The sequence below is a fragment of the Nanorana parkeri genome, unplaced genomic scaffold, assembly GCF_000935625.1.
Source record: "Nanorana parkeri isolate BGI_ZX_2015 unplaced genomic scaffold, ASM93562v1 scaffold116, whole genome shotgun sequence".
NCBI lineage: Eukaryota > Metazoa > Chordata > Amphibia > Anura > Dicroglossidae > Nanorana > Nanorana parkeri.
In genome coordinates this window covers 1,585,841-1,595,767 of record NW_017306384.1, presented here as the reverse complement: position 1 = coordinate 1,595,767, position 9,927 = coordinate 1,585,841, and positions in this window count along the sequence as shown.

Genomic DNA, 9,927 nt, shown 5'->3' with positions numbered 1-9,927 from the left:
TGTAATCCTCCACAGACTGAAAAAAATCTGCATCTATATATTTAGGAGAATTACAAAAAAATCCAATTGGCCAATTTACCTGGTGTTCAAAGACTGTCTTGTAAATACTTATTACTGACTTAACTGTATAGGCTCCAGAACCTTGAAACATCGGTTGTTGTTATTATTATCTGACATGACTGAGGACGACTAAGCTATAAATTGGTTTGTAATTCCTTTTTTGCCCTCAATGGTAACAATTTGATGAGACAATGTAATGCCTGTTCTGATAAAATCTCTTGCACTCAACTGCATGTGTAAGCAAGTTGTAAAGCTCTGTCATAATCCAGGGACATGGCTACTATTTCCCTCATATCTTTGCAATAGATCAAAAGAAAAGCATAGAGAGAGAAATGATAGACTGGGAGAACTCTTTGAATTCCTTCCATTCTTGGTTGTCTTTTTTCCTTTGAGAGATGTTGTGTCTACTGCAAAATCTAACGGTTTTAGAGTCATTAAAGATTTTAGAAATGACTCATCCCCCGTTTATCATAGAATGTTAGAATGTAATTTTATTAATTCAGAAAGTACTGCATAAAACCTTGCTGGTTCAGAGGCTGCCTTCTAGCAGGTCATGTAAATATATATATATTTTAAATCAACCCCTTCAGCTTAAAATGTCAGTAGTGGGTATAGCTACAAGATGAATGTGGCAGAGGTTTTTGGTAAGTTGCAGCTTTGAATGGGAAAGCTACATGTGTTATTACACTGCAAAATTAGAGTGCTCTGTTGGAGCGACCAAAACCCATTAGCGACCAGTACTATATTTTTTACTTTACATATAAAGCAGAGTAACATCTGGGTTCTAGTGAAAAAGGAAAATGTGTAATAGGCATACTTTAATTTCACCTTTACCATACAATGCTCAGCATCTAGAAGGTCAGCTTTGCATACCCTTTAAATTTGGGCCTTTATTCTGTTTAATGCCTGACATTTAAAACTGGTCTTACTGAACCATCTGATAATTGGCAAAATATGGCTTAACCACATTCTATGTGCAATGGTGTTATTTCCAGTACATAAGAACCTGGAACTCTGGATTATGATTTTTATGCAAATTATGGGCTAGATAGAGGAGAAGTGAGGGGGATTTGGGGTATGATTTAACCCTCATTTGTTTATGATATTGAAAGGCATGCAACGAAGACTAACATACCAAACCTTACTTGGTATTTTATGAACCCAACATTCTGAGCAAATCTTGTCTCGAGCAGAAAGATTTTTTTTTTCAATTTGTAAAGACCATCCTAACTCCATGTTAACCCTTCATCTGTTCTCAACAATTCAGATCAACATATTAGGTTTTGCGGAAATAAATATTCATGGATCTTAGGACTAAGTCTAATGTTGCTGTTGCTGTTAGTCACCAGTGAAACTTTTTAAAAATATTTATTGTATATATACTGTAGTAGATATTAAAGGGGACCTAGAATGTTGAAGCTGTGCCCAAAAAAGAAGAGAGAAAGAGTCTAGTTACCAGTATTACCTATAGACTCCCTTCAGCTAATCTTTTCTCAATTAGTTACCTACCAAACCTTGAGACTCTCAGGTGAGCTGTGCAGAATCTATGCTGGGCTCTGCAGGGTCCATTTACCAGCAGTGTGATCCTCTTACCTGCATCTGCTGTCTCCAGCCGCCCTCTGCTGGACCTGGCCTCCTTCACCGCTGGACCACTGGTGCTGTGGGCACCCGGCCTCCTTCGCCACCCGACTGGCACTTTGGCTTTGCAGGATCTGTGGTGGTCTATGGTGAGCTCCACAGGGTCTCAGGGGGGCTGTGCAGGATCTGTGATGAGCACAGCCCCACTGAGTCCCTGCAGAGCCCACCACAGATCCTGCATAGCCCCCCTGAGGCCCTGCGATCTGCAGGGTCTCAGGAGGGCTTTGCAGGTTCTGTGGTGGGCTTTGCAGGGTCCTTGGTGGGCTTTGCAGGGTCTATGGTGGGCTCTGTGGGGACTATGGTGGGCTCCTCAGGGTCTCAGCTAAATAAAATCCGGGGACATTTTTAAATGTCCCCGGGAACATAAAATAAAACTTTTTTTTGAATGAATACTACTACTCACCTGATTCCTGAATCCACCAACAAGTGCAGCCTCCCGTCTCCCACGCTGTTAGAAGTTGCATACAGCTACCAGTTAAACCGGCGTGAGCAAGTGTGCAGCTTCTAAGAAGATACGCTATTAGCGTAGCAGGAGTGATGCAAAATGTGCAGCCACCTTCCATGGGCGAAAAAAAAATTCTGCCCCGGGCGCCCATAACTCTGGTTACCCCACTGGGGCTGTGCAGGATCTGTGGTGGGCTCTGCAGGGTCTACGGAGGGCTCTGCAGGGTCTCAGGGGGGTTTTGCAGGATCTGTGGTGGTGAGATTCTTCACAGCCCACCTGAGACCCCGCAGAGACCACCACGGATCCTGCACAGGTACCCGTGCCACTCCTTGTCCTTTTACCCTTGTCATCAGCTCCAGGGGGTGTTGGACAGTAAGTATAAGGGAAGCTTTCTTGCTAACTCGGCCTCCACCAGATACCTATGCTGTACTCTTATCACTATCTCTGATGACTACAAACCACTCCCCCTCTATATTATGGAGAAGAGGGGGTATTTTTTGTCCCCCAAAGGGTGGCAATCCTGCTTCTCCATAGATACAGTTCCTGGTGAACCTGCACCCAATTCATCCTTTACTATATATGCTCTAAGATGGAGGTACTCATAGTTTAGAGTTAGGACCACCCTACGCAGAAGTGCCTTGACGTATCAGTGTGGTTTCCACGTATTTTGCAAACGTTTTGCAATTAAAATCTCTGTTTTTAACCCTAATAGTTAGACAGTGACATTTGTTTTGCAGGCTAGCTGGTAAGTGTGCTGGGAAATTTTGAATGATGATGATGAAATAGGCTTCGGTGTGCAGCTCAAGTAATCACAAGTAGATCACGAGGTAACCTGTGGTTGTACTAAAATAGACAAAAGCAACAAGAGCACCACCAACTATGGCAATGAAAACTGGTGGATAAGGGGAGATACAAACATAAAAGTAACAATCTTTCACTCACATGTGTGTGGTTGAAAAACAGTTGGAAAACAAAGTAACCAAGGGTGTGAGTGCAGGGCAGCATCGTGTAGCGACGTGTAGTAGTAACCGTTTTGGGCTGGAGCATATCCTGCTGTCAGGAGCATCATGCCTCTCAAGAAGAATTATGTATGTGGCAGCAGAACCCTTCATAGGTATCTTCCGTTCAGAGCTGGCAGGGTCTCCGTACCTGATGTCACAGTAACGATCACTCTCTGGTCTTGGATCTGTTCCTGGAGACAGGGAGCAGTCCTTATGTGATAGATAGCCGGGGAGTTTGAGAGTGGACGAAGGGTTAAGATGTGGAGGTCCGTGTGTATGTGTGTGCAAGAAGGGGAGGCAGTAGGTGGCAACGCATTTTGAGGTCTGGCACCTATTTTTCAAGCTAAAAGCTCCACCGCATCCAGGACCGGATCCGACATCGGAGAGTGATCATCACTGTAACATCAGGTACAGGGACCCCACCAGTTCTGAATGGAAGACGCCTGTGAAGGTTCTGCTGCCGCATACATCATTCTTCTTGAGAGGCACGATTCTCCTGACAGCAGGATACACTCCAGCCTGAAACAACTACTACACACATCATCACCAATACTGTCTTACTCACACCCTTGGTAACTTTGTTTCCCAGCTGTTTTTTAACTACACATATGTGAGTGAAACATTGCTACTTTTATGTATTTCCCCTTACCCACCAGTTTTTATAGCGCTAGGTGGTGGTGCACTTTTTTGCATATTCAAATTTACACATTTATTATAGATTAGAGTTAGGATCACACTACACGAAGGGGCCTTGATGAGGCAGTTTGGCTTCCACATATTTTACAAAAGTTGTGCAACTAAAATCTCTGTTAGACAGTATAACTGTTAGACCGTATAATTTGCTTTTTGCAGGCTAAATGTTAAGTGTGCTGGGACATTTTTTCTTTTGTCCACAGTAAAACAGTTTTAAAATGACACTGAACTCAGGAGATAAATCTTAATTGCATTCAAGTACCTTAACTATTAAGAGTACTCTACCTTAGTTGTGTATCACTCAGCTGTAGATTCTCATATAAACTCTGAATCCATGTTGACACTGTCTTTCCTTCTAGACTGTGGTTTCTTTTGTTCTCCATGGTCCCTATGTGTGTTGTAAAGTAGCCACAGCTCCCTTGATGGACTACAATCTCAATACAAATTAGTAAACTAAACATGAGATTGTAGTCCATCACGGGAGCGAGCTTGGAGCGGTGGCTTCTTTACAACACACACAGGGACCATGGGGAACAAAAGTAGCCACACACCAGAAGGAAGGACAGTGTCAGCATGAATTCAGAGTTGATTTGAGGATCTACAACTGAGTACTACACAAATAAGTTGCAGTACTGTTAATAGTTAAGGTACTTGATCGCATTAATAAGATTTATTTCATGAATTTAGATTCACTTTAAGTTAAAAACAGAAAAGAGGAAGACATCCTCACTCTTTACTTCTGCACCTCTATGCTCAAAATAAAGATCTTCCTTTGAGAATCCTTGTAACCAATCAGAGCAGAAGAAAACACTGAGGTTCTTACTTAATAAAGGATTCGAGTAGCTGGTGCTGCATTTCTGATTGCAGGTTTAGATGTAGTCTCATTTGAACAAATATAAAGACTTATCACATGCACACTTTGCCAGTTTCCAGTACAGCAACGTCTCTTTGCAAAGAAAAGGTTAATACTATTGCCTGCTATAGAACACTAAACACCACAGATTCCTTTTCTTTCTGTAAAGTCCTGACATAGTGACTTTCAGTCGCCCTTGCTGATGACAAAGCTCCAGGTAAAAAATGTGCTTTTGATACCATATCTGTAGATACTGTGCACGCTTGAAGGTCGGGAGTAATACCATGGTTCATAAAGAAAAATCCCAAAGACGCATTTTAAAAGCTGCGCCAGAGAGAGTGCCTAAAAAGAATTCACTCTCCATTTATATTTTCCATTTTTGAAAGCTGGTGTTAAATCATACAGTATGGACATCAGATAAGAGAAGGAGCTTTCGGAACATTTTAATGCTTGTCTTAATACAAAAATATACCCACAGCTTCAGCTCAAACATCTGCCATAAAAAGTTTTGGAATAGGGTATAAAATAGGACTTTGGAGCTGCTGTTTTATGATCTGAAGGTCACAACGAATGATTCTTATGGAAGAGATTCTAGGAAGCAGAATAATACTTACATGGAGTAGAAGGAGGAGGGAGTGAGGTTTACCAGGAGATATATAAAGAAAGGAATGCATATACGTATATTGTAGTTCCCATGAACCGTCAGAGGTTTTGGTAGCATTTAAAACTGCTATGAGCTACAGATACAATTTATCTTAGGAAAAAAAAATAATTAAAAAACATTTACAGATATACATATAAAAGTGTCTCAAGTTTATCAGAAATTGAAGTACAACTGCTATTGTCAGGGCTACCATTTTCTTACACACAACTGACTTTGTTTCCATCAGTACAAGCTCCCCCAAGGACATTATAGCCTCTCCCCAGCCTGAGATTGTTAATTGCATAAAACGGTAAATTACAGTAAAAACTAGGAAAATGTCAATATGGAGAAAAAGGGTTTAATAGGCTAATAGGCTGTTCATTTTGCAAATGAATTTGCACTTTGCCTGTGCATTTTCCCCCTAGCTTACTGAATACGGTGAAGCTTTACTGACTTCCATCATTTAATCACTTGCTAGTAAAAACCAAGCTTTTTAAAAAATGTTTCCTTATTTATGATTGTATTCTTTAAAAATTGAGTTTTCGCCACATTCACTAAGCTAAGGGAACATACCCTTGCAAAGTAAACAGCTTATTTGCTTTTCATAAATTAACCCCAAAAGGTCGGCAACTACTTCTAATAAACTTTAGTGATAGAAATAGTGAGATAGCTGTACCTGGAAGTGTTAAAAGGAAAATCTCCAGCACTCCAGTGTGAGTTCCTTCTTCAGGGTGACAGAGTTACATAGTCACTATATAGACCTGAAGCAGGGACCTGAAGCAGGGACTCTGGCTCCAAAACATTGTCTTTTATTATGCATGTGATGTGACATTATTTCAATAAACAAAACAAGGATTTATGTTCTTATCTTGTGAGTGCCAGTGATTTTACTTTTAACACTTTGAAGTCCCACATGGCGCCATCTGTGTAATCACTGCAAGCATTCTCTGAAAGTCGCAATGCTGTATGTAGTGCAGGTGACCCACAATATCTATACCTGAGTTTCCCTACATAGCGCCATTTAAGGTGAGAGATCTTTACTCTCCCTAATGTGGTCTTCCCTTACAGGGTAATTCACAAAAGGTTGAAGAGTTTGGAGAAGGCAAGAGAAGTGAACAATCTAGGACAACGTAGCTGAGCTGGAAAGTGAGCTGAATTGGAGAATTTTTCCAAATCAGCTATGTTGTCCTAGATTGTTCACTTCTCCTGCCTCCTCCAAACTCTTCACCCTTTTGTGAATAACCCTGTTAGTATAATGGAGAGTTCAGAAGGAAAAATCACACATATCCTGTTGTAGTAGGAGCCACAAATCTCCATCAAGCCCTCATTATAAAGCTGCATGGAACAAACTCACTGATTGTTTCTGCAATATTTTGACAAAAATAAGATAAACCAGCAAAATGTATTTCACAAGTGATATTGACAATTCATATGGACTTTTTTTTTTGTCCTGCCACTTAAAAGTTTACTGATAAATTAACACGCTATAGCAGGTGATGTGCACTATATTAAGTGTAAACTGTGGAGAAGAAATTTAATGAAGGCAGTGCAATTTCTTTAAAGCAGAACTCTAGAAGCTTGTCTACTTCCCCTTTTCTTGTCACACAATTTGGCGGACCTCCCACCATTCACCATCCTGACACCACCCATGGACACCTCGGGTAACAGCAGGGCACAAGGGAGCCCAGGACATGCCATTTGAAATGATTGGGTAGCTGTAAAGCCAATCAAGGACCTGTTGGGGCCCATTCGTCATCAGAAAGCTGTCTAGGTCTCAAATTTACAATACCTATTATCAACAAAAGGGTCCAGCACTCCACCAACACATCTTCACTAGCATTGTCATGTACCTGATAGCAGATTGAAATTATGTTTCTCCAGCCCAAGCACCCCTGGAAGTGAGACAGGCAGTGCTGAGGTATAGGAGGGACATGAGTGTCTAGGAGAGTTACTTGCAGAACTTACAAAGAAAAATTAGGAAAAATGGTATTTAACCACTTGCTCCCCGGAGCAAAATCTTACATTTGTGCACACATGATAAAATCTGAATTTGTGGCTAGAAAACAGCTTCAGACTCCCAAACAATTATATATTTTCTGAAAGCTGAGGCCCTGTAGAATAAAAATATATGCTAGTTGTATTTTTTTATGTTGAACGGTATTTGCGCAAATGTTTATCAAACAAGTATTTTTAGGATAAAATACACTAAAATGAAATTTAGTGCACAGAAACAGAATATAATGCCCACATTTTTGGTAAAATATAAGAGACAGGGTCACGCCAGGTAAATAGATACCAAACATGTCAAGCCTTAAAATTGCATGCATCCGTGAAACCGCAAAAAACGTCAATAACCCAAATTTCCCATAGGCGACGTTTTAAACGCTTTTACCGCTCATCAGTTTAGTGTTACTAGTGATTGATGGGCCTAGAATTATTGTTCTCACTCCGATGCTCGCGACAATATGTAACATGTGTGGCGCAAGTTTTGTTTTTGCAGGTAGGTGCATCCAATGTGCAAGTGGGGGCGGGGGACTTTAAAAAAAAAAAATAGTGTTTTTTTAAATGTTACTTTCATTTTTACAATTTTTTGCATTTATTTTTTTTACACTCAGCTTTATTGCTATTGCATACGGAGCTAACAAGTCTCCTATGTAATAGCAAATATAATGTGACAGGTCCCCTAATGTCACCTAGGGACCCCAAAGAAGCTGATGAAGCAGAGATCTGCTTCATCAGGTTCTTTTTCTGGCCCTAGGAGCCAGAGAATGTGCCAAGTGACGCCAGAAGTGATGTAATGCACATCACTTCCGGGTCCAGTGATCGGAGGAGAGATCCGCGGCTAGAAGCCAATCTGTCAGGGGAGACCCTCCACGCCGCTCCTGGGCTCACACGAGGGACAGTGGAGCCTGGGAAACCGATGGCGGCCCCGTTGGCTGCAGGGGAACACGGCTGGAAGTATAACCACTTCCAGCGGAGGACATACATTTACATGAACCTGCTGGAAGTGGTTAAAGGCATAGTCCAGCTTTTACAAAAAATAATAAATGCACACGAATTATTACAGTAAAAAATGTACAATTATTATTTTTTGCATTTGAGCATACCAAGCTGCAGTGGCTGATGTGACTCATGGTCTCTCTATTCACAGATCCTGTGAATTGATCTGTGAACGGATGATGTGGCTGTGTGGGTGGAGCTATGCAAAGCTGCATCAAATTAAAAAAATTTAATTAGCCCGCAGGGAGAAGACCCCCCCCCCGATGCAAGTAAGTGGGAGGTTATTTATGTGACCATGTTACACCCTACAAATGGTTGTAGTATAAAACATGATCTTTATATTATATATGCTAAAATGTATGCAAGGCAATGGAGAGCGAAGGGGAGGCAACATTTAAAAGGCGGGGTATTGTATAGCCTAAACCCCTACTTTAAGTTTTACAAAATATACATTATTTACTTAGAAAAAAATTTGCAGTTATCCTATATAATTCAGTACATGTCACTCTTTTTTGGGGGACCATCCACTTAGCTCACAATCCCTCAGCATCTGTTAGTCATTTCCACATACCAAATATAACCTGAGCAGAGAATGTAAATGGATGCCAGTGTGGATCAGACACCCTCAATAAAAATGCTAAAGTTTAGCAGTATTTTTGTGCCTATCGTGAGTCTGTCAAACTCTGAACTCTCCCTCACATTTCAACTGTGGACAAATGCCCCGCTGTGGGCTTGAAATTCTCTCCCATGGAACAAGACAGTGTAATGAATTGTAAGCAGATGGCTCTATGGAGAGTTACAATTCATGCTTTGCTGATCTGTCTGCCTCAGTCAGAGGAGATATAACATACTGGATTTTACATGTCCGCTCTGTGGAACTTAACCCTTCATATGCGGGTTGCCTATGAAACCCCAGAAGCAACTTTAATTCATACAAGTACAGTTTTTGTAAGTAAAAGCCTAGACTAAATGTACAGTAGGCAGAATAATAGAAGTGAGTAAAATCATGTCATTCTAAGCCACAATTTGCCATTTTGAGACATGTACAAATAAATAAACATGGATAGTGCTTGGTTCCAAAATGCATTTATTGGAGAATTTAGCTGATAGCATTCTTAAAAGTGAACCCAGCTACACCAAACTTCCAACCAAACAATTCCAAGACTTTCATATTTCAGTACTGTATAATAAACTGACATTTTTATATTAAAAACTTTCTGTTACTAATCGTTAGACCTGTGCACACACACAAATTTGTTTTGGATGAAACAAATGAAAAGGGAAAAACCTTTTCATTCATTTCGTTTGATGAAACAAATAATTATGCTGTTTCGGATTAGGAGGCAACGAACCTCCAAATCCAAAAGCGTACAATTGAAAACAAATGCGTGGCGGCCATATTGGCCACAGGCGCATTCTGCGCTGCCATCATGCCGGCGTCGGGTGACGTGACACGCATGTATGAGCGCCACCATCTTGGACGCAGCAAGATTCCAGCATATAATAATTTGTTATTTCAGATTCGGATGAACTGCTGAATCAAAAGAATTTTGTGATTCAGCAAGTTCATCCGAATCCAAATGCACATGTCTAC